The sequence below is a fragment of the Crocuta crocuta genome, unplaced genomic scaffold (assembly GCF_008692635.1).
Source record: "Crocuta crocuta isolate KB4526 unplaced genomic scaffold, BGI_CrCroc_1.0 scaffold359, whole genome shotgun sequence".
NCBI lineage: Eukaryota > Metazoa > Chordata > Mammalia > Carnivora > Hyaenidae > Crocuta > Crocuta crocuta.
Genome location: NW_027528877.1, coordinates 417780 through 442136, shown reverse-complemented (window position 1 = coordinate 442136; position 24357 = coordinate 417780). Strand labels below are relative to the sequence as shown.

The 24357-nt window shown below is 38.9% G+C and overlaps 1 protein-coding gene and 1 long non-coding RNA gene across 2 annotated transcripts in view; one reads left to right on the top strand and one right to left on the bottom strand.

Annotated features, from left to right (window-relative positions):
• FIGN (fidgetin, microtubule severing factor) overlaps nt 1-24357 on the top strand; it is a 126539-nt gene that overhangs the window by 13512 nt on the left and 88670 nt on the right.
• Nucleotides 4811-24357, bottom strand: part of LOC144225542 (uncharacterized) — a 24050-nt gene continuing 4503 nt past the window's right edge. Inside the window, exons 2-3 of the long non-coding RNA XR_013333338.1 lie at nt 20144-20310; nt 4811-5310 (exon numbers count right to left, since the gene is read on the bottom strand). This is a non-coding gene — a long non-coding RNA (uncharacterized LOC144225542). The remainder of the gene's footprint in view (nt 5311-20143; nt 20311-24357) is intronic.

Sequence of the window (24357 nt, the reverse complement as noted above, 5' to 3'; positions counted from 1 at the left end):
GATGGTACTTAGGGTGATAAGATGTAAGGTGCAAACTAGGTGATCTGTTGTTGACATGAGAAGTTTCATTGACCCTGGGAACGTCATTGGTTAACATCTTACTTAAATGACATATTTTTTGCTTTATGTTTAGTGTTTGACACTATTTCTTTGTTTTGTACTAAATACTGGGTAATGAGTAGTTTATCTAGGGTTACACCCAATGACCCTGTCATCTAGTGGTTTCTCTGCATTGCCAGTCAGATTTGTGTGCTTACGAAGGGTCAGTTTCTTTCTCATAGCTGTCATTAATGTTATAACAAATAGTATTACGGAATTTGCTAAGGGAAGTTCAATTTTATCAAATTGTTGAAATTGCAATGAATGAGTCAACAGTATTTTAGAAGAATTCTATTTTATATTTGTGTATTTGAACCTAAAGATGGGTATACCAGAGAAAAGCACTTGCTGACCTTTGTGAAGGAAATCAGAAAAAAAAAAAGACAACGAAGACTCTATTGTCATTCTTTTAAAAACACAGTTATACTAAGGAAACCTATAACCTTTATTGACAGCTCACTAGTTTTCTTTTAATTTGGGCTCTTCAGATCTGAAAAGTTCTAGATGCTATCTTACCACTTCATATTGAAATCTAGGTTGATCTCATACACTCTATATAGCAGAAAATATCTGCAGTGCTGATTGTTCAGCCTGGATTATTACAAAGACAGTGGGCGAATGTTACTTGGTTAATTGCATGAAAACGTTCCGTCTTTAGCAGAGAGCTTCAGTAGTACAGAAGAGAGTACATCGTAGAATAATGAAGATTTTGAAACAATTTGAAAAGTAGCAGAAGCATGTTTGCCGTTTGACTAAAACATTGTTTAGTTCTTTTGTTAAATCGGCTCCTCTGGTGTTCTGGAAACCATTCGATAAACTAAGCAAGGGAAAATTGCTTAAATATAAGTTAAAATCCATGAGAGTGAGAGTAACAACTATGAACTGATGAAAGTCCATCTGACGGTAACTTTCCACAAACCAGACTAACCCAAGGGAAGGTTTAAAAGGCATAGCTTCAAATTATACCTGGTATATCGTCAGGAAGTTGTGAGGTTTTAAACTAAATAAAAATATCCATGCAGATCCTTCATGCCTCCAATATCGGCCTTTATTCCTCTAGTCGTCCCGAAGGAAAGTTGGGTGATTCCCCAGAGAGAGCAGTAATATAAGTTGGTAGCCACCAAATACGAGCCATAGGTAGAAGTCTGTGATCAATAGTCTATTTATTTATTTATTTTTTGGCCCTCATAAGCCATGTTGAAAGTTGTCGGTAACTGAATTTTTTATCAGGCCTAGATGTGGCAGTTCTTGAAGAATATGAAGCTAAATTTCTCCTCTTGCCTTAAAATCTAAAATGAAACGTAAAATTGTTTCACAGCTTTGGGTGTGTGAGTGTGCGTGCGCATGTGTGTGCATGCATGTGTTTTTATTCAGCAGAGCAACCATGAAACATGACAGCCTTTCCAGCTCTCTCATTCTGAGGGGCCAGTTGGTAGCTTCATAAAGACACCATCTAAGTGAGCTGATTTAAATCTCACTCCAGATTCCAAACTAAGTGGCCCAGGTCTATCAGGGAGGCGGTACTTACTTGTCCCTTAGGGGATATGTTTGGCAAGATATTTAGTTGAAGATTCAGTAAACAAGGGTTATGAGCAATTGGTTAAAACTGAAATTGCAGATCGGTAACAAGGTATATAGTTTACCCGAAAATGGCTTGCATATGTTTGTCCTATGTTCATGGAGATCATTTTTTAACTGGGTTATTTGTATTAGAATAAACATGCATCACAAGTAAGCCACTTAAAATTTGCGTTCCTGCTAGGATCGGTTTTCTTTGAGTGACTGACCACGCCTTCTTCCAGCCCAGTCTTTGTCCAGGCTTTGGTTTACTCATGCACGTGTCCTTGAAGAAATGTAGCATCTTTCACAAGATTTTTGTGCAAGTGAAATCAGATACCGGTTTTTATTGCAGAGCCCAGCCTCCAAATGTTTCTCTTTAAAGACATTTTTAATAGAAACGGTAAGGTATAAATCATTTAAGCAATTACCTGGACATTGTGGAAGTGGGGCTTGGCTTGTTCTGTAGCCCCAGATGTTTCCAGATTCCAGTAATAACCTGGTCCAGATATTTACAGCTTAATTTTCTGTGCATGTGCACTTGTCCACAAATGGCTCCTATTTCCCATTTTCTGTTGGACAACTGGGCCACTTAGAGGGAAGGAGAGTGATTTCAGCTTGGGTGATGACAAACATTAATGGTTATAATAAGTTGCTTCTAGAAACTTTGATCACTTAAAAAAAATGGAGAGGCTAAATCTTAGAGGATTTTATACTAAGAAATAAAATAAATTATTCAAATGGCATTTTCCTTTATGGACGGGGATGGGGTGAATAACCTCCCTTCATTCCTCAAAATTATATTTAGCTTTGATATACTATGTGATAAAAGTGATTTTTTTTTTTAATGCGTCTTCTGGCGCTGGTTGGGTTATCAGGCAGGCTGCTAGTTTTCCTTGCATTGCCATTCCACAGTCTTTCTTGTTCTTACTAGAAACTAAACAAATGGAAAATAATGATTGGTCACCATCTGCTGTGCAGAAATTTCACATAGAGCAGTTAACTCTATTTTATAAAACAAGACCAAATGAGTGGATTATACTGTTGCCAGTAAATAGCAACATTCAGTTGAGCTTCCTTTGGACAAAGCAGGAGCACAAGGGAGCCAGCATTTCATTATGGGAAGGCGGTTGGTTGGGCTGCGGGGCCGGATGTGCCCAGGCATTTATGTGTGTGCTTGTGTGTGCGTCAGTGTGTGTACCGCATATCTGAGGAGAATGGGTGTTTCCTCTCTACCTGTTCCTTGAGCCTTCTTCCTTGCCCCCAGAATTCCAGTCAAGTCACTCGGAGTATTGTAGATGCAAATAAATTGATCCAGTCACATCATCCTAGATCTTTTTCTTTGCTTAAAAAACAAAGTCAAAATACATAAAGCCATTAGAATAAAGATTTGTCAAGGTGCAGAGGCTTCGGGTCAAAATCATGGTTTCCAAAGCTGTAACAAATTACAGTCAGTGGCTAGCCAGTTTAGCTTTAAATCATTCTCTTGTCTTATCCTCTACCTGAAGAATACCTTGACTGGAAATCAGATTGAGTATATGTCCAAAAGATATTGATAGGCAATGATTATTCCTATAGCTGCTACTGAAGTATGGATGTTGTATTGAGAGAAGACAGATGTGAGAATAGACAGAAGTAAGTGGTTACAAAGAATTTATCCAGATGGACCAGGTAANTACTTAGATACTCAAAACACACATGTTCTCTCTTTCACTTATTTGATCCTGCGATTTTGCCATAGAGCAAGAAAAGTTGTTTAAAATGGGCAGTATATTGAGTTCAAAGGACCCATACAGTTCATAAATTCTCTGGTGTCTACTGGATTTTTCATCAGGGAGACTTCCAATAAAAATGATCTATTTTAGAAATAATATTGTTTAGTAGGTTGAAATGTGGTGTAATAAAATTAGACCTTCAGTCTTCTAAAGTTACTACTTAGATGGCACCCTTGGGATGGTAAAATGGCTGTATAAGCAGATGAATCAGACAGTTCCACTGATGGGTACATTTGTCAGTCTCTGTTACAGATATAATATATTCTTATATCTGTAATCCTGACACTGTTACATCCAAATGAAATCAACATGAGGTTGTCATCTTTAAGCAAATATGTTAAGTGTTGTCTTTTGTGCTTTGGATTTGAAAGAAAGGGGCCCAGGGGAGGCAGCATCATGCAAATGGAACAAATCCCATTTCTTCTGAGCTGTGCTGTTTTTCCCCTCCATGGCAGCTGGCTGTGTTATCTTTGTGTGTTTCTCTGAGTGCTGACAATTCTTTCAGTGATCTAAGTTAGGGCACATTAGAAAGTGGAAGCAGCTGTCTGTCGCTATACTGAGAGACGTGTTTGCTCTACTGCAAAGATGAAGGACCATGAATCCTTGACACACTCCCCCCCCTCCCCCCTGTACTTTCCAACATGATCAACATTCAGACGCACAGATTGTCTGCTTGGACAGTTTTTTGTTCTGACTGACAGCATCTGGCATAGACAAATTTAAAAATACATAGCATGCCATGCTTGGAATTGGAACATCCCTTCTTTATTAATCTTCTCATTTAAACCATTCATTTACATTTCAAGAAAGGTTACAGCTTGATATGGTTGAAACGTTGATTTTTAAATGAATAACCTTCTAATGAAATGTCTTGAATGAGTACCAAGCAGCTAGTGTTCATTAAAAATTACACCCGATTAACGGCCTTGAAAGCCTGAGAGGAAAGGGATTTCTTATTGTTTTAATCCACAATGCGATCCAGTGTTTACCTTTCTGGCACAAAGCGAGTAGAAATGATGCCTGTACTCGCAACACTTCTGATATTGAACACAACTATGATATCACCCTTAAGCCGACAAAACGCTTGGCCTTGTTTAATCAGCGTTCTTTCCCTCTGAAAACCCCCAGAGGTGTGAAATTGTTTTAAAAAACACCACCAAAGTGTACCTCTTTCAGATCCTCTATGTCTCTGTATCCCACCCATCCCCCACCCCCAAATACTAGGTCTCTGCGCCCAAATCCGAAAAAAAGAAAAGCTTGTATGTTTCCAGCCAGAAAAGTGGTAGAAAACGCTTTTCGCTTAAACATTCCCTCTGACCCCAGGATGGTGGATATACATTTATTTGTCGGTATTACTTTAGTAATAAAACATAACAGTGCAAAAATTGCTCTTTCTCTGCGTCACGTCACCCTTGCACACGCTCCCATTTCTTATCCATTTTCAATTTCACAGCCAACCTTAGCAACATGCTTGTCTAGCATTTATGTAAAAATAATATGAAAATTGGCCATATCAGTCCGTCTGTGGACTTTGAGTCCAGCGCTGGGGGCGGGAGGGGAGAAGGAGAACCCTCCTTTTATCACACATTTCAGACTTTCCTCTCCCTGCACATTCCAGCTGAGACTCCGCAGCTGTAGGTGTGGCCACAGTAGTTCTGGGGGTGTGTGGAGGGGGATGCAGAATTGTAACTGAGAAAAACTGTTCGAGTGCCAGGTAGAAAATCTGTAAAGCAAGCTTGCTGGTTCACTTGGAAAAGGAGGCTTCAGAGGGAGGTTCAATTAACAGTTGTAGGCGGAAGAGGTGATGTATTTCTTCAGCACGTGTAAGAGGTCATTTGCTTTAGGATACATTTTGACGAATTTCACAGAGAAGTAGATGCTGAAATAAAAATGAAGACAGATTACAGCTTCATATCAAAGGCACTTTTACATCCTTGAAGATGAGAGGGGGAAATGGCACATTTTTATCTCACGGATTGTATATTATTTTTAAATTTAGCTAATTTGTGTTTTCTGAACTTGCTTCATTTAAACTGTTCATTTAAACAAAATAAATCTTGGAAACTAACGTTATCTTTGAATCTGGAATCGACCTCTCCCTCTACCCCACAACCCAGATCCAAGCTCTGGAAATTGAGAGTAGACACTGTTTGGTTGCTGTTTTTCTTTCCTTTNCCTTCCTTCCTCCCTCCCTCCCTTCCTTCCTTCCTTCCTTCCTTCTTTCCTTCCCTCCCTCCCTCCCTCCCTCCCTCTTTCCTTCCCCAAGAAGCTGATGACAGGGAATCAAATTCAAGTTCCAGCATTTTGATTGCCAGTAAATGTTTTATAATCAACATTTTAAATATAAATTACTTTGTTATTTTCCGTTTTGATTTTTTTTAATGACCAGGTTTTAAAGGTAGTGCCGATGTGCATCTGTAAGCAAACTGGGAATGGGTTAGAGTACACAATTCCCTCGTGTAAAAAGCCAGGTTTAGCAGTAATGCTTTTAATCTGGACTTGTAGAGGATTCAGAAGCATCCATAGATCTGCTCCAGTAATTACCATACCCCAAGTGGCACTGGAAGAGACATTTGCCTAAAAACTTGATGTCTTCATTACGCTGTTTACATTTTAATTAGAAACATGAAAATTACTGATTCATACAGGCAACTATAGTTTAAGTGGTTTCGTTCACCATCCAATAAATCATAAAAAAAAAATCAACCCACAGTTGGCATAAATAGTTTACTAGGAATCATTCATGGGAATAATGTGTTGGCACTATAAGCTGCTTAAAATATGTTTTTATTTTACCAGAGGTAGAATTTGCATATAAATTAGAGAATGGCATTTTAAGTTGACAGTCATTTATGCAGAATACCACCCACATGCAAATACATATATGGGTGTGTGTGTGTACACTTTCTGTGAGTTTAGAGGGTTTTGCTGTATTGTGGACGTAGAGATACACGGAGTCTAATCTCTCGGTTTTTAAAATGCATGCCCTCTCTTACAGCCCATTCAAAAATGCTGTGGGTGTTCTAAATATGCATATCCACAAACATTTTTTTTTTTTTAAATCTCTTGGGCAATATCAGCCCGCAATGGGAAGAATGTTTGTTTCTTGTACGCATGTGTCTCAAGGAACTGCTATTGCATTTGCTCATTCATTTCCCTCTCTCCTCTTCTCCCATTCCCCCTAACTTTTGCGTGTACCTGTCAGTGCCGCTGCTGCCCTAAAACCGCTCCCACACAGAGCGGCTGGACTAAAGCAGGGAAGCTGTCAGAGTCCATTCCTGAGTCAGCAGCACGTCCATTGCCTGAATCTTGCGACAGTCACTCATCCAGTTTTCCCCTCCCCAGGGGACAAGCGTCCTCCTCATCAGTGAGGAGGAATTGACCCTTCTGTCTGGCATGCTCAAAATCCCAAATCTCCCCGCTCCGGTGTGCGAGTTCAAATCCCCTCTCCTGGAGGCAGGGCTGGGACTTCAGCTAATGACCCCGAGATACAGAGGGTCAGTGCACCGGTGAGCTGGAGAACCGAGACATTGTGCGAGCTGAGTTGTACATTTTTCCCATAACTGTAGACTCGTCTCCTCCCTTCCCTCCCCTGCAGGACCCTTTATGATAGATCAATATTATGTAAAAATGAACCAGGAATAGCCACAGCCATTACAACCCATTTTTCTTTTCCTTGTCTCTATTAGAAAGTTATTGGCCATGGTGGAAGGCGGCTCTGTTATTATTTTGTTTGTTTTTTTGTTTTTCAGTTGAACGGAAGCGTGTTTATTTTTCATTGTCGGCCCGTGGGCCATAGGCAAAAATGAATTTTAAGGGTATTACGTAGGAGGAAGGGTCTCCACAGAGGTGTCCTACTTGAAATGCTACAGCAGTCGTTGTTTTAAACTTTTGAATGGGAATGCGTTACGCTGAGCTGCCTGCTAACTGCATGGTGTGGTTTCTGAGACTTAAAGGGAGTACATAATTCTCAGGAGGAGGTGGTTTTGATTATCAATTTTGTGCTTCATCTCGGCATCTTTCGGTTTGTTTTCTTTAAAGTTCTAGGGGATTGCCAAAGTTTTAAGATGCTAATCAGCTATTTTGCCCTGTCTGCAATGTTTTAGGTTTTAATGAAAAGCCATTTAGGATCACTTTCAGCATAATCGAGGTAACTGGTCTAGGTTGTCAAACCAGGGCTTCGAACAACAGTTCTTAGTGCTTTGCATTTACCCGGCAGAGTTCCTGAGCACACGAGTTAGGGTAATAGCGGATTCATGGACATATGCTTATTGGTTTGCTTTGCATCACCCCCTTTTCTATGGGGGTAGGGGCAGCCAGGGCACTCACTGGGTCTCTGTTCTTCCTAGATGTGATTAGACACAATGGTCGACATCCGTGAGGGCAGAAACATGCTGCTTACTTGTACACATGGCAAAATTCTAATAGTTCAGTGCTGTCTGGTAAATCCTGTGTGCTTTATGCAGTGTGGCCCGACACAGTTGTGTGGTGAGGGAGGCTGGCTGCTGGCCAGCCATTGACTCTGAAATCCGGGGTACCTGAGAGCTTATCAGTTCTTCTGCTTTGTAAAAGAAAAAAGTGATGAAAATGTTGGTAAACTGCCATGAAGGTTTAAGGCTGCTGGAACAAGATGCCGTGTAATCAGATTGGAAAATGGAGCTTGAGATTCTCTGCATGGAGAGCAGCCGTCTGTGGACCCCGTGAGCCGCTGTGCAAGTGCCCGAGCTGACCACTTTGTTAGCAAATCAGCTTGTTTGCTGCAGCAGCAGGGTGGAAAAGACCAGAGCTGGTGATGGTATGTAACGGAGGGAGAGCTCTTGCATGGCACAATCTAATCAGCTTGCAATTAGCTCAGGCTCTACAGTCACCCTCTTAATTTTCTTCTTTCCCCCCTCTTTGTGTTAATACTGTGCACTTTAAACAATTAAGTAAGGGAAGTAATCCTTCAAGCAAATCAAAGCCATCCTTTAATTTTATCACTCTGCTGAAAAAGTATCAGGTGGTCCACTGGTCTTCATCAGATGCTGGAAATTCTCCGGCTAACTGTAACATAGAGAGGGGCTTTAGCCAACTGATTTTTAAGATAATCTTTCAAATATCTTGGCAAGGGGTGGGGGTGGGGAGCAGCAAACGGTACATCATTTAAACTAGCAGTGAAGTTAAAACTAATGTGAGGGGGTATTGCAAATGCCTTTTGGTTTATATAGAGTAGTGAATCTGTTTCATATTTTTAATAAGCAGAGGCGGGGCGTGTGTGTGTGTGTGTGTGTGTGTGTGTGTGTGTGTGAGAGAGAGAGAGAGAGAGAGAGAGATCTGTGTGTATATATCTCATATAAAATCCTTTATGCTGCTGTTTATTTAGGCGTTTCTGTATAGCACATTTATGAAGGCTCTGATGACAGAGCCACTTGTACTGATAATTCCACTAGTTCACCTTTAGCGAACTTGATTCACTAAGGTTTAAAAGAACAAGGATATCATTGCTGATCAAATGTGTTACTTGTTAATCCTTTAAAATAAAATTCAGATCATGTGGGGGAGAGGTGAGAAGAGCAAAGCATAGGTTTGCAAAATCGGCATAATAGTTTTACATTTTACTTAATTCAAGGACGGAGACTTCTGAAATACTACTTAAAAGACCCCTATTTATCTAAATAAAATAAAGAAATCCTCTAATAGTATACTTAGGCTACCTTGTATCAGTTTTTCTATTCCAGAAAGCTTTTGCTAAAATATTCTCCACATGCATGAATCTCTGACCAGATAGATAGGTTTTATTAGGTGTTTTGTCACGAGGTAGAAATTGGGCATCGTTTCATGAATGTTTACTTTGGAAAGCAGCACAGGGAATGATGATTCGAATTTGCTTTTAATGGTTACTAAAGAAATAATTAAAGTACTTTAGGTGATGTTGCTCCAAAAGAGCTCCTTTCTGGGGGCTGTTTGTGTTAATAAAGACGAACATAAGTCATAATATTATTGATACTTGATTACATTAGTATCATATTTGAATTCTCTCCATGATGTCAACATAAGAATTTATTTGCCTTTATTAAANGCCTCACAAAAAAAAAAAAAAAAAAAAAAAAAAATCTCGCAATTTATAACCAGTCATTTGGACTCAAGGTTTTGTTTTTGTTTTTAACAAACAATTCAAAAAGTTTAACTGTTCATGTATTGATGCTGTTTGAAGGATAGCATGGCTTCTGTTTTGCTCTCTTATTTGCTTATATACCTTACTCTTCTATTTGGAGGAGCTATTTCAGTTTGATAGAAAATGAAAATAGTTAATATGAAGTGCATTTAACAATAGGTGGGCTTCTAAGTTTGCCTCAGGGTTTTGCTGGTATTGCATCCATGTGTCCTTTGTTGTGTTTTGAACTTTTTTTTGGCTTTTAATTAAAAACACAGATTAAAAGAAACATCTATCACCTACACACATCTTATGCTGCAGAGATTCACTTTATACTCTTTTAGAGGACAAACTTCATTAGATATGCACTTACTGTACACTGGATTGTAAATCTTACAATTTAATGGTAATTCAGTGAGCAGTTATTGCTTCAGTGGCCTTTTTTCTTTCTTTTTTGTCCCATCTCACTTGTGAAATAGGGTTACCCTTTACAAGTGTCACATCCATAGATTCATCTTTTGTACTTTGTAGTTGTTCCTGNGTGTGTGTGTGTGTGTGTGTGTGTGTGTGTGTGTGTGTGTTCGCACGTGTGTGCAGGGGATGGGGGCTCTAGACCTAGGAGTTTCGTGCTTATGCCAGAGAGAGAGAGACACAGAGAGAGACAGAGACAGAGACAGAGACCCAGAAAGATACAGAACTCTAGCAACAGAACAGCCAGAAGTGTTAGCATTGGTCTAACAGATTAATCCCTTTTTCTAAATGGGCATTTCCTCTAACCTCATTCTGAATCTAATGTGCAGTTTTTCCATAACAGATTGCATTCTGCACTGAATTCCTGGAAGTAGAAATGGTATCTGATGGGTACAAGTCTCCCTGCCTTGCTTACACTATTAATATTCTTATCCTTTTTAGACACTGAAATACTTCTTTTTTTTTTTTTTTGTGGAAACAATATACACATTCATAAAGAAATCATAAAGGGATTCTCCTTTTGAAGATAATCAGTTCTTTTCAGGAACTGCAGGTTACATGGCGCGCAAATGAGCTCTAAGTGGGGGGATTTAAAGTCCTGCTACAGCATTTAATTTCTTGAGGAAAGGAGTTCAGTTCAAGGTTAGCCTGTTATTGTGGCACTGGCAACTACTTCTCGCGTCCCCGGCCTTCTGCCAGCAGTACTGCACAAAAGGCAGTCATTTTTATTTAATACGCAGGGAGGTATTAATCACTGCAGCATTTTCTTGCAAAAATTTATCTTATCATATTCATTGTTTCACTACCCATGACAATAATAGGTGTTTAATTACTCAATAACAGCCGTTTATAGATTCCGCTTTTCCTGTGTGCTGGACAATTGGTATTGATTTTGTACTTTGATGCAACACGAAACTGTATTAAACACAATTAGAATTCCAAGGCTGGTAAAATGTGCATTTGTTATGGTAACTGGACTTGCTTTGAGGAGCGGCAAGCGTCTTCCAATCCAGGGAGCGCCTTTGGAGTGAAAAGGATATTTGATTTTGCTGCAGTTCTGTGCTTAAAAATGAACGCTCTTTTTCCGCCTCGTGTTGCGTGTCTATGTGCACACGCGTGTGCTGCATGAGCGCGTAGATTTTAGTTTTAGTGAGGCAAGAGTTTGGATGAAATGAAAAGATGGGAGACGGATGGCTCTTTATAGTCCGACAAACCATTGTGTATAGGCGAACACACTGACTCCATGTAATCTTGTAATTGTGTCTCTTTAGATAATGCCGTGGGTCTTTATTTTATCAGTAAATAAGTTATTACCTGGGGTGAGGGTGGGAACCGTACAAGATGAAATAGCACCTTCATCTCGTGCTGGATTCCGGTTCACTTCCTTTTAGGGTGTTGAGGAAGACCTCCAAATCCCCACTGTGTCATAAGTTAAACATTGGGTTTTGTTAAAATTGGCACTAAATAAAACCTTTCATTTACCTGATGCTACTATGTCACGGTCCGGCAGCAGGAGATCTTTCACGGGACTAAACTCAATTCTGTTTTCCAGCAACAGTGCAAGTCTGCCTGGGTTTTGCCTTAGCTTGCTTTTCACAGACACATTTCCATGTGCATTTGACGCATCCAAAGCCAGAATTTGAGAGGACTCCCTTGTTGCTCAGTGCTTCCTTGCCTACGATTTTCAGCCCCGCACAGATTTATTTCCTGTGGCGGAAGGTTATTTAGCCTTACCAAAATAAAAAGCAAAATAAACCAAGGACAGACGAGAGGTTGCTTAATCTTCTTATTTTTCACGAGTGGGTAGCTTGTATCCTTGCTAAATCTTACTTTGTGATTCATTCTGAGAGACCCATAGAGCTCCAGGCTGAAATGTCACAGTTTTGGAGAGTGAAACGGGTAACTTCCCTTACCCTTAAAAATGGAGGTTGCCCATGGACGCAATTGCTTTCTGTATCTGGAAGCTGTTTTAATTGCCAGAACTGTAATGATGACTACGGAAACATTAATTGATATCACTACTGTGGCATAGAATTTACAAAGCAATTGAGTATGGGGCACCTGGGTGGCTCAGTCAGTTAAGCCTCCAACTTCGGCTCAGGGCATGGTCTCACGGTTTGAGTTCAAGGCCCGCATTCGGCTCTGTGCGGACAGCTTAGGGCCAGGAGCCTGCTTCAGTTTCTGGGTCTCCCTCTCTCTGCCCCTCCCCTGCTCACTCTCTGTCTCTCTCTCTCAAAAATAAATAAACATTAAAAAAAATTTTTTTTAAACTTGTCGTGGCCACAAAACTGCAGGGAGGGTTTTACAAATACTTGCCATTTGCTTTATAGGACTCAAGCCGTCACCATCAATTGTTTATTAGTTTTAATCAGACATCTCTTATTCAGTTAATATTTGTATTGTTATTTTTCCTTATGGGCTGTCATATGAGAGCATATGTTAACATTTGTAAAGCCATAAGAAAATAAATATAAATAATTTNCCAAGCTTCCAAGAATGAGAGAGAGAAAAAAAGAAGTGGATTGGCCTGCCCGTTTTAAAACACCATTTTATTTTTTGCTCATAGACATGAGGAGAAGAGCCAGCTTTCATTCCGGAAGCATGTGTGCTATGTTTATTTTGCTTTATTGGGGCTGTGCAGGTATTGGCAGGAGGTGGCTTCTCTGGAATGGGATCTGAGGTCTGCAGAGTTCTGTGCAGATAGAGCCTCGATCGCACAGCAGGTCACTTCTTGGGCTTCTAACAGCTGGGTGGGGAGTGCCGTGGCTTGTAAGTTAGGATCGTGCTTCGAAGAAGATTTAAAAAAAGAAACTGTAGAAATTTCCAAGTCTTTGGCCTTTCTCCTACAGATTAAAACTAAGGTCCCCTTGAACCTCTAACCTGGGTAGTAGGTCTCTGGTGATTTGTGTGTGTCCTTTCCAGATCAACTGTTTGGTGCTTTATTTTTCTGTCTAGACAAATCATTTAATTTTGAATAAGGTGAGTGTAAGCTCAATTAAATGAAAGAGGATCACATATAATTAGCTAGTTGTAAAGTGGATGATATAAAGAATTGGTATGGTGCCTATTTTATGGTAAATGCTTCTTTTTAGGTAGGCTTTCACTGTAAAGAGGAGTGTGTTGACTGCTAAGGCGTATCTAGATTTGGATTTGGGCTGCACGGCTCACTGCAAGGTGGATGTACCTCTTCTCTGTGCTTGCCAAGGGCCAAGTTGTGTGGTGCCAATGGAAAGGGCTTTATGAGGAAGCTGAGTCCTCAGACCACTCAGACTGCAAAGCAGGTTTACACCCTCGCAAAATGTGAAGAACCCCCATCTCCATTTCCATACCTCTTTATCTCAAACACGTTTTTCACTACTGTTCAAAGCACTCTGACTCTTATTTAAGGTAAGTTAGGTCCTGGGTCTGATTATCTTTTGATTATTTCTAGGCATAAGCTCTGTGATTCAATAACGTCTCATGGAAGTCATTCTCAATCTCTCTCTCTCTCTCTCTCTCTCACACACACACACACACACACACAGAGCACTTTATTTTCAACATGACAATAGCAAAAATGATACCAATTGTAGCTATTACAGGTTTTATCTCTTGTTGGCAGGGAGCTCAATCTTTACTGGTAGGGGAAAGCTAGGCCCACAAAACGAATGCATTTTCTTAAAGCCTTGTTTATGCTGGCCTAACAGTACCAGCAAGGCCCTACCTGAATAAACTGACCACGTATTTGACTAGTCAAACCAGTCATTTCAAGGAGGGATCAATGGTAGAGATTTGTGTAGAGAATACCTTGGACTTCTCAGGAGAAATCTATTTTGAGAACGTCCCTTTCATCATCTTGCCTCACAGAAACTTTCTATATCCTGGTCAACAATCTAGTCTGTGTGCAACTGTTGCCTTTTAAGCATTTGTATCATATGAAACTTCTGAATCTCTTTGACTTTTTTTTACCTTAGGATAGTGTAGGATTCTTGCAGAAGCGTGTGTAGACCCCAGTGGGTTACTGTGTCTACTTTTTTTTTTTTCCCTCTTTCTGCTCTTATAAGGATTTTGCCCTCCCTCTCTCCACACCTCTACATGGCCCACTCCTTCCCTTCAATCCCTCCACAGTATCCTTCTAACCTCCCTTTTAGCTCTCTGAGTAAAAAATCAATAAAACTATTAATGCCATTTGGAACTTTTTAAAAAGGAGAACTAATATTTTAATTACTACTGACATGCCAGTTTGAAGCCCATATCCTCCTTTATGACAGTTCAGTTTAGAAACTACATTGCTTCATTTCAGTAACTTTATTACCATTTGGCTCAGAGATTGCTATTCTGCCTTGGCCGCAGATTTCATCAGTTGCCCGGCTCACCTTTGTCCACACTATACTTGTGAAATGACCCCGGCCGTTAGTGCTTGTCAATAGTAAATTGCTATATTCGGTGCCTAGAAACACACCAAACGACTACAACTCTTTATTGAATCACTGAGTTTGTACTTAATTTCTTAAAATTATAACTTAATTGGAATGGTCTTAGTTACTACTTAATACTGGTGAATCAAGGCACTGACATCATTCTTATTGGTAGTAGGAACATTGAACATAGGGTAGTATGTGGGTGTCTGTGTGAGAAGTGTGTTTTCTGCATCCCTCCCCCGCCTCTAAGTTTTAATTTTCTAACTATTCTGTCAAAATAACAATGTGTGAAATGGTCAAATTTCAGTTGGTCTGATGACATCACATTAATTTTCTTCTTGAAAATTCCCAACAGCTAGGTCATCTCGTCACAGAAAGTTCTTTTTAAATGGTGAAAATTTGTGCTATTGAACATACAAATAGGATTCAATGTCTTTTCTTACAGGAATTATTCACAGAATCTTAAATATGATTTTCCTTTTAAACAGATGACTAAAATAGTATATTTGGGAGTATGGAGGAGGTTATGATTATATCAAGACTAGATATGTCTCTGCTAAATATGTAATTTTCTTAATTATAAATGTCAACTTTTCTTCACTGTAAAATTTATGTGAAAAGAAAAAAATGTCTACTGCTCACCTCTTTTTTTTTCAAATAGTTTGGTTCTTTCATCTCTTATTTTTGCCATGGATAGGTCATTGTTAAATTGCCTGAAAATTAAGGCAAAATAAAGGGCCAGTATACTCAGGAATCTATTTTCTACGAAACTTATAATAATGATAAAATATCACTTATTTTCCCAATGTTGTTTGGCATGTACTTAGTTGTGTGTGAATAATCCCACAAAGATTATTTTAATCTACTAAAAATACTTAAATTCCAAATTCTATCTTTTCTGGGTTTTTAATCTTCTTTGTTTTGTTTCTGTATCTTTGAAATAACCTGATATCAGAGAGTATCCCTACTAAAATACAATGAGGCTTTAAAGGGCTGAGGAGAACACTTCTGACAGATAAACGTGGTAAGCCTGGTTGTTTGCATAATATTCTGAATGTCCCAAAAGAAAAATGATTGAAATTTTATTCCTAAATAGAAATTAAGAATACATAATTATTATAGTAATCATACAATTTGATGTTAAGCAATGAAGATAAGAAAGAAACATTAAGATTTCTTCCTTCAAATACAACTGATGTTACTACTGCTGTGACATTTAGGAATACGAAGGTTTTCATCAGTTTGTTTATACCTTTGGACATATTTATAGACCTATATATTTGTTTTAAATGAGATTATTCTTCTAAGAAAAAAAACTTACTAAAAACCTGTTTGGAGGCGCCTGGGTGGCTCAGTCGGTTAAGCATCCAACTTCGGCTCGGGTCATGATCTCACAGCTCATGGGTTCGAGCCCTGCGTCGGGCTCTGTGCTGACAGCCAGCTCAGAGCCTGGAGCCTGTTTCAGATTCTCTGTCTCCCTCTCCCTCTGACCCTCCCCTGCTCATGCCATCTCTCTCTCTCTCAGAAATAAATAAAACAGTAAAAAAAGTTTAAAAGAAAACCTGTTTGAAAATAAAATTTTGTCAGAATTTCAGCCAACAAAAATTTCCTCTGTGATATAAAATAACTGCTATTTCAACCTTGCTCAACCTCAAAGACTGTGACCTCTAGGTTGTATGTAGCTTGGAACAGAGTTCTGTCAAATAAAAATCATACGCAGTCTAAATGCAACTTTTAGGGATGACGTGCTGAAGGTATTGTGAATTTTGTATTTTAAATAGTATGTTTTAGACTCACCTTACAAAAAGAAAAATTAGAATGGTCTAAAACTGAAACATTTTCACCTGTTTGAATCAATCACGTTCAAGTTTGTTTTGGAGATGGCACTGGAATTTCCTAATAAGGAGAACAGTCACATTTAATACATAATATTTGAATAGGTTGTTTGCGCCTTTTGGTAAGCGTCACAGTTTAAATAAAACTATTAAGGCACCACCTTTACATCCTTGGTTTTACCTAGTCGAACGTGTGGGGCAGAGGTTCAAGGTATTTCTTTTCATGTACGTAATCAGGAACTGCTCTTAATCAAAATGGAGTTCTTTAAAAAAGAACTCATTTAAAAATAATAATGGGTGGGAGTCATCAACATGAACAACTAGATGAATTGTGGGTTCAAATTTACTGGTAGATAAACATTAGAGCCACGAAGTGTAAAGTTTGTGTAGCATTTAACAAGCCTTGGAAGAGCATTAAAAGTAACTTACGTGTAATATGCAATACTCATAGAGCTTCACAGAGCCCCTGAGGAAGCTGCAAATGTAATTCAGGATGCTTCAGGCTGTCTGAGATGTTGAGATTATGTTCCATGAAGACCAAAATAAGGTTTCAACAAGGTTTTCCCGCAACCATGTAAATTCCCCAGATGAGGAAAAATGAACATATATTTAAAATTCCAGCAGCTTAAAAATGCACACATTTATAAGTGTGATGAAAATAGATTTCAAGTTTTTATTTTCTTTGTAGTGCTTGGCATATCTTAACTGGATTTTATGTTAAACCAGTTATGTTAAAAACCAAGCATGTACATAGTGCCCCTATCTTGTCACTGTGCTAATGGGAAAAAAAGCTGAAGAGATAAAAAAGAGAAAAAGAAGACCATTATAATAAATGATTTTGAGTGCTTCTTGAGAACTGTGCAGAGCAACCTTGCATCACAGTTTTTTAGTACTGGAAAAAAAAAAAAAAAAAAAAAATGTTTATATGGTGCTCTTTTTTTTTTCCAGAAGTGCCCCCATACACACCTACACACACACACGCACACGCGCGCGCGCGCACACACACACACAAACACACACAGTGGGACATAATTAAAGCTTTAAATATTGAGTTTATGCCATTATCTGGTAGTTAGGGAGGTCAAAACACAAGCTCTCTGGATCTCAGCATTTTCATCTTAAAATGGATGACTTTGCATTGGAAGATTTCAGAACTCTTTTCTGGTCTAAGACAGCTGTAAGATCCACTGTAAAAATTTTAAGAACATGGAAACTGATTGTCCCACTCAGTTTTTCCAGTGGATAACAGCTGTGCAACCGAAAGTGTTGAACAGTATGTTATTTCCGAGCCTCTAGGAGAATGGTTCCCACACTGTGGGCTGCAGACCTCTGAGGAATCTTCGACTTATTGTAAAGGTTTCTCAAAATTCACATGTGCACTTAACTTCTGTTTATCACACATATGTTCCACAGGTTTTGGGGAGATGTGTGCCGTCTCTTGTGGTTAGAATAAAAACATAAATCTGTTTAGAAGCATCACAGAGGTGCCACAGAATTCACTGTAGTTCTTAGTCATGTTTTCTCCACCAATGGATGCTGAAAATAAAATTGATATCTTGAAGTGTTTTTTAATTGCTAAAAAGAGTGGAAACCAGTAATCAGATGAATGTGTACTCACTGGGAGTACATTAATTGTGTATAATGTAAACTATTAAACATTGCCTTGGAAAGTGTGCCATTAATATTTTTCCAAGGGCTTTGGAATATTTAATTCCATTTGAACACCTAGTTGGGGTTATGGCTCCATTTCCTGTCAGAGTACTTGAAATATTCCATTAGCTCACTGTTAGTAGTTGTCTTATAAACTCCTCCTAATGGTGAATAATGACCATCATTTGTTGAGCCTTTACTAGGCACCGTGGACGTGTGCACGTGAGTGTGTATGCATCTACAGTGTGGAATAATTTCCCCCATTTTATAGATTAAGACATTAAGGCAGAAAGATTTTAGGGATCTTGCTCAACTGCTCATAGTCATTGGCAGAGATAGGAATCAAAACTGGCCTGTGTGGCATCAAAACCCACACAGTGTCCGTGGCATAAATTAACTTCAGATTTAGCTTAATGGTACATACAAGTCCCAGAAGAAAATGCCTGACAATACAGTCCACGTTCTGAAACCCACATGTGATTGTCATGACAGAATTGCCTTTCTGTACCTCGGTTTACCCAAATTTAAAGTAGAGATCCAGTTTATCATTTAATTTTACTTTTCTTGCCAGGATAGTGTATGAATTAGTTAATGCTTATAAAGAAGTGATTTGATGAGGGGAAAGCTCTATCTAAATGCTAAGTATTATTTATTATTCATGTAAGCATATTACTGTACCCTTCAATCACCTTTTTTTGGATGTTTCAAATGGGCAATTACTGTCTCTTTGTGTAAGGCTTTTAAAATTTTTAATTTAAATTAAAAGTTAATCTAATTTAGGAAAACTGCCAGCTGGAAAGGAACACAGATTTTTTTTTTTCCCTTCCTCTCCAAACAAAACAGCAATTCAGAATAGACTTCCTTTTAATATAGTAATGTGGGTAGGCTTTCCTGGGCTCCTGGTATTAGGAAGGAGGCCTAATTAGTAATGGCTGCTTTGTAACGCTGGTAATCTATGTGTTAGGATTAGTGCTGATAATAGATCTGATTAGGTGGAATTAACTGATATTTAGAAGGATGGAGATTCCTTTGTTTATGAAATCTCCAGTTTGGGGGTACAATGTATAGCTGACGTGGCTGAAGCCTAGAAATCCAGTTAATACAGCTGTTCCACAATACAGTGCCCGATATGACTAGGGTCAGCAAGCAACGAGGGTCATTTGAGCTCAAGAAGACCTGTACTTTCCAAGACCTTACTGAGGGGCCCTACAAATAGTGAAAATCAGAGTTCAAAGATCAGAAATGTCAAGTATGCTTTAAAAGGGAAAGACACATTTACCTGAGCTCTTCAGTTAATATCTAGCAATCCTTGATGGGAAAATCCTTCTACAACTCTTTTTCACATGCCTGGTGACTCAGAAGTAACCGGTTTTCATTTAAAGATAGGAAGTGAGAAACGTATCATTAAAAAAACCAAAATGCTGTCTCCTTCACCCCCCCAAATTTGCATATTCAACTTTCCTTTTAAAATAGCCCACTTTAAATATTCCCGAGCACTATTAAATTTTAAGGAAGTATGCTTAGAAATCACATTATTCTGTCACACAGCTTCAGTCGTCCAGCAGTATCATTAAATCCTCTGGAGTGATTCCAGTCCCATAAAAATTCGGGACCCCTTTACATTGTTTCCATATTCAAATGGAAATCTTTTTGCAAGTTAGTAATTAAAGTATTTAACCTCTCTCTCCCTCCATTTATTAGAAAACTCTTTTTTCTTTATTTTTTCAATTACGAAAAACTGCTAAAGCCAATCAAGCATTTATTTTGATAAACCGCTTGTAACAGTCTCAGCTAAATTCTGCAAATACAAAAAAAGAAAGCTAAATAATCACCCTGAGCAGATTTTGCAGAGACCTTGCTCAACCTGTTCAGGGATAATTATGCCGAGCTTTTAGTATGGGGCAAAGGAAAACATAAAATTAAGGCATGAAAGAAAGTCTACCTATTTTGAGAAAATACTGGGATAATTGGTACTCTTTTTATTACCGTTTTATTATAGAAAGATATTGTCTTGCAATGAAATATAGGTTTATAGCAATGAAATAGTACTATGAGGGGCTGAGAAAATTTCTGTTAGATGGATTGATTTAAAATGTAATAAAAATTGCAAATTGCTAAATAGTGAATTGTTAAATAGTCAAATTAGAGTTCATTATTTAAATGACTTTTTTTTTTCCTTTTTAATCATATGATGTTCATAATTGCTTTGTTTCTGACAAGTACCTTATAGGGGATTATTTTCTTCCTTTCTCTCTTTTGCTCTTCCTCTCTTTCTTTTCCTTCTTCTCTTTCTTTTTATTTATTTTTTTTCTTTCAGTGTAGCCTTTGGTTTGGCGCCACATCCATAAACTTCCTTTGAGAAATGGAAGCATCCGGAATGGGACAAGGGCCTGGAAGGAGAAGACATAGACAGGTTCACAGTGTTATAAGTGGCGGTGATACAAAACGTGACCCTGATCATAGTTGTGTGGTACTTTGGAAATTTACCTCTTTTACAGACCTTGTCCTTTTGTATATGAAGGTGACACTGAAGGGTATGTCAAAGAGAATGATGTGTGACCTGTGACTCTTTATATACCGATTATCATGGTATATCCCAGTTTAGTAGGATCTGAGCTTACACAACACAGGCTCCTGCTTTAAGAATAATAGCGCCAATTACAAATACAGAACTAGGTATGGATGTTGGAAGGGCCAGTGCTAGCAAGGACCCCTGAGACTTCAGTCTGCCTCTGCTGATGACGTATGTGGGAACAGAATGGCTATTCGAAGGCTTCGTTTTGATTGGATTCATTAGATTTATACTGGTAGATACTCATGGCTGAGAGGACAGGATTGGTTCTATTTTTAGAAATGCTAATAATTACTGCTCTCTATTCCTGGCACTAATATACAGGGATTGGGTTGAAGTTACACAGCTTGAATGACTCCATCCCAATAATTGAAATATTTATGCCTCTTGTAGACTGTGCTTATACCTGAATGTACCAACATCCTTGACTACACACTGAACTGTATAGAATTCACATTAAAGAAGTCACATAGGAAAAGAGAGACCAGAGTTGGCTAAAATTGTTGGAAATATTAATAAAAACCTGGACATGTGTAACAGTAATTAAAGCAGAAACATGTTGGGCTGGTCTTGTGGGACACGGAAAGTATCAATAAGGAAGATCTCTCTCATCTGGCTGCCGTCACTTCCTCAGTGTCAGCCACCCACAGGGGCCTCCACATGCCACTTCTCAGGCTGCTGGGAGCCCATAAGCTAGAGCTTCTAGTAGCTAGAGTGGCTTCTCCTGTGCTGCTTTGTTTCCGGGGAATCATCAGCAAGTGCTCCTGATTTGTCCGTATTTTTACACTCTTAGCATCTGTTGGACGAGGCATTCGTCTATGGTAGTTGTTCTGTGTGTGTGTGTGCTCTCTGGTGTCTAGATTAATCTTTGAATCAGCACATATTTATTGAGTAACTGTATGGCATACAAATTATGTTAAAGACGATAATAATACCATCTTACCTTTGGGTAGCTGTTTGCAATTTATAAAATACTTTTGCATCCATTAACTTCCTTACTTCTCAGAATTCTAAGGGGTAGGCAGAGTAAATGCTGTAATTCACATTTCACAGAAGACAAAACTGAGGTCAGGGGACTTGCACTCTGGGTCTTACATTTCAGAAGTGGTGTGGAGAACTTGAGCCCTGGGATACTGACTCAGCAGAGATCTTTCTCAACCATCACACAAAGCTTGCAGTGTATTGGAGAGATAAGTGAAAACAACAACAACAAAAAATACCAAAACACTAAGTGCATATAGATCTATCTATAGATAAATAATTCCCTTAGTATAAGAAAGTGTCTAAATAAAGCACGCAGTGAATCCAGTGTTTCACAAATATGAATTAGTAGTTATGCTGTGTGTGTGTGTGTGTGTGTGTGTGTGTACTGACTGAGCATGTGGAGAATGCAGGGTACTGTATGAGAGCACCATATTAATTGATGATCATGACGGTATGTTGTTTGGGGCCATGCTTCAGTGAGAAGACAGAGCAATCAGAGGAAAAACCCCCCATGGTGTGAGATAGTCTACACTTCTCTGCTTTTGCAAAATGTGATCCCGGACTCTGAAGCATTTCCTGCTCTCAAATGGAACATCTTCACAGACCACGCTCTTCCACTGCCGTCTTCCAATTGCCTCCATTGCTTGTAACCTTGACTGAACTCTTCCCTTTCTGTGTTCTCTATAAATCTGCTAGTCACCACTCCCACTATATAGCCTATTTATGACATTGCTACAACCCAGTCTCTGAATTCTGGATTTCATCTTCTCTCGTCTAGGCTGATGTGTTCTGAAACTAGAGCTTCCAGAGCCTTCCGAGTTCTCACAGTGGCCACTCTGCCACAAACTCTGCCTCTCATTATCCCATGAAAGTATATTTCAGAGTCCTGCCCCAGTGTCCGCCTTCCTCACGTGAAGCTGCTCAAAGACATCATTGTTCATATGCTTCCAAATCTGTACCTTTAACAGAATTCCAAGTGATCTGAACAGCCTCCTGTTTTTGTCATATAGGACTGCCTGCCTCCCTTATGTCAATTTTGTGGAATTCTTTCCTTAATTTATGTTGTTTCAACAAAACAACAACAACAACACCCCAAAAAAGGGTGCCTGCAGCTTTAAAATTCAAAACACTATCAGCTACTTACTAGACGCAAGTCTGTTAAAAAAGGAGGCTTTTTGTATAAGGAATGGTGATTTCTTCATGCTTTAGAATCCCGTTTCCAACCCCTAAGGTCTGGTTTTAAAGTCCACATAACCCACACTGAGCCCAGTGTCTTGGGTTCTTTTTTTGTTTTCTTCTGTAATTTGTATTGTCCCTCTTTTCCCCCCTTTAATTTCATACAAAGGGTAACACCTAAAAATAGCATGTTCCTAAGAGTAGGTCAACTCATCCTCTATGCCTGAAAATCTACTTTTCAGTAGATTTGGCCCAAACCAACTTTTCAGTAGATGACAGAGCATGGCTATTATACAAATGGTTCATTCATTTCATATAAGATTTTTTTTCTTACAGTGTCTTGAATATCAACTATCTTTATTACACTAAAATTATCTGATTTACAGAAAAAACAATTATGCACAGTTATTTGGATTCAAAGGCTCTGTTAAGGTTCCTTTCTTAAGCTAATACAAACTCTCTTCTTGAATCTTAATTTTCTCCTTGACTGGGATTTTCTTAACCCCAGTTCTCAGGGAAGATGTAGCTTCTTTGGTTCATTGTTTTGTTTTATTTTTTAAATGTCCTGTCTGTTAAATGTCCTATATGTTAAATGTTTTGCCTGTTAAATGTCCTGTATCTTAAATGTTCTGTCTGTTAAATGTCCTGTATGTTAAATGCCCTATATGTTAAACAATGGTAAGAAGTTACATTTGTGTGAACACATAATGACTCAGATACATTCCAATTTGAAAAGACACTATTCTAAAATCATATCCTTTTGTTTGCCTGACAATTTTTGATGTTTAGATCGTACACTTCTAAAGGAGAATTGGATAGCAGTGTGGTCCTGAATGNAAAAAAAAAAAATCACCGTAAACTGGCATCTTGGTGTTTCTGGTTGTTAAACCACCCTTGGCTTTACAAAGCTCATTTTAATTTTATATAACTGAAAATATCCGACAAAGCCATGCCTTCATACCTGCCCTGTCTTGTCCTAACAACTGACTTTTCTTGTCCTTCTCTCTTGATTTGCACCTTGTGCAATTTGTGTTCTCCAAGCTCTTTAATTTAGAGATATCCCTTTGCATCATACTGTTAAATTCTTCATAGATGGCACATTAGCTCATTTATTCCTGAAGGGTCTTCGTGGCAAGTTTAGGTACGTTCTTCTCAGAGGCTGGGGATGGACTACCAGACCTCTGGAGCACTTTCTCCTCCCTAGGGCTTGAGTGAAACTCTCCATTACTTTGTCAACATCAGACTGCCTCCACTACAGAGACAAAAAGGAACCAAATTTCCTTGGGTGCATTTTGCCTCTTCTCTGACAAAGCAAGACAACTTTATGCTCAAGCCTCCTTCTTAAAGACTCCCCTTCATGCTGGCAGGAACTCAACATATCTAACGTTATTTTAATGACACAGAGCTGGCAGGCTCTGGTGTGAAAAGTCTGCGTGTGATCCCAAAGTTTGTTTGCAAGTGATTCAAAGGTAGAAGGCGGGACCCTAGGGAAATAATGGGTTTCACCGTGGTTAGGGTTCCTGTCCAGCGCACCAGAGTTTTGCCTCTTTACCTGAATTGTGGTACTTTTCATCTGTCATGAATGCTGTGTATTCACATTAGTTTCAAATTAGCAATTAGCAAGCTGGGGACGAGGCCTCCTTCCTAGGGCACTCTGTAGCTCCGGTGACAAGAGGGGAGACTCTCAGTCCCTCTGTCCTTGGTC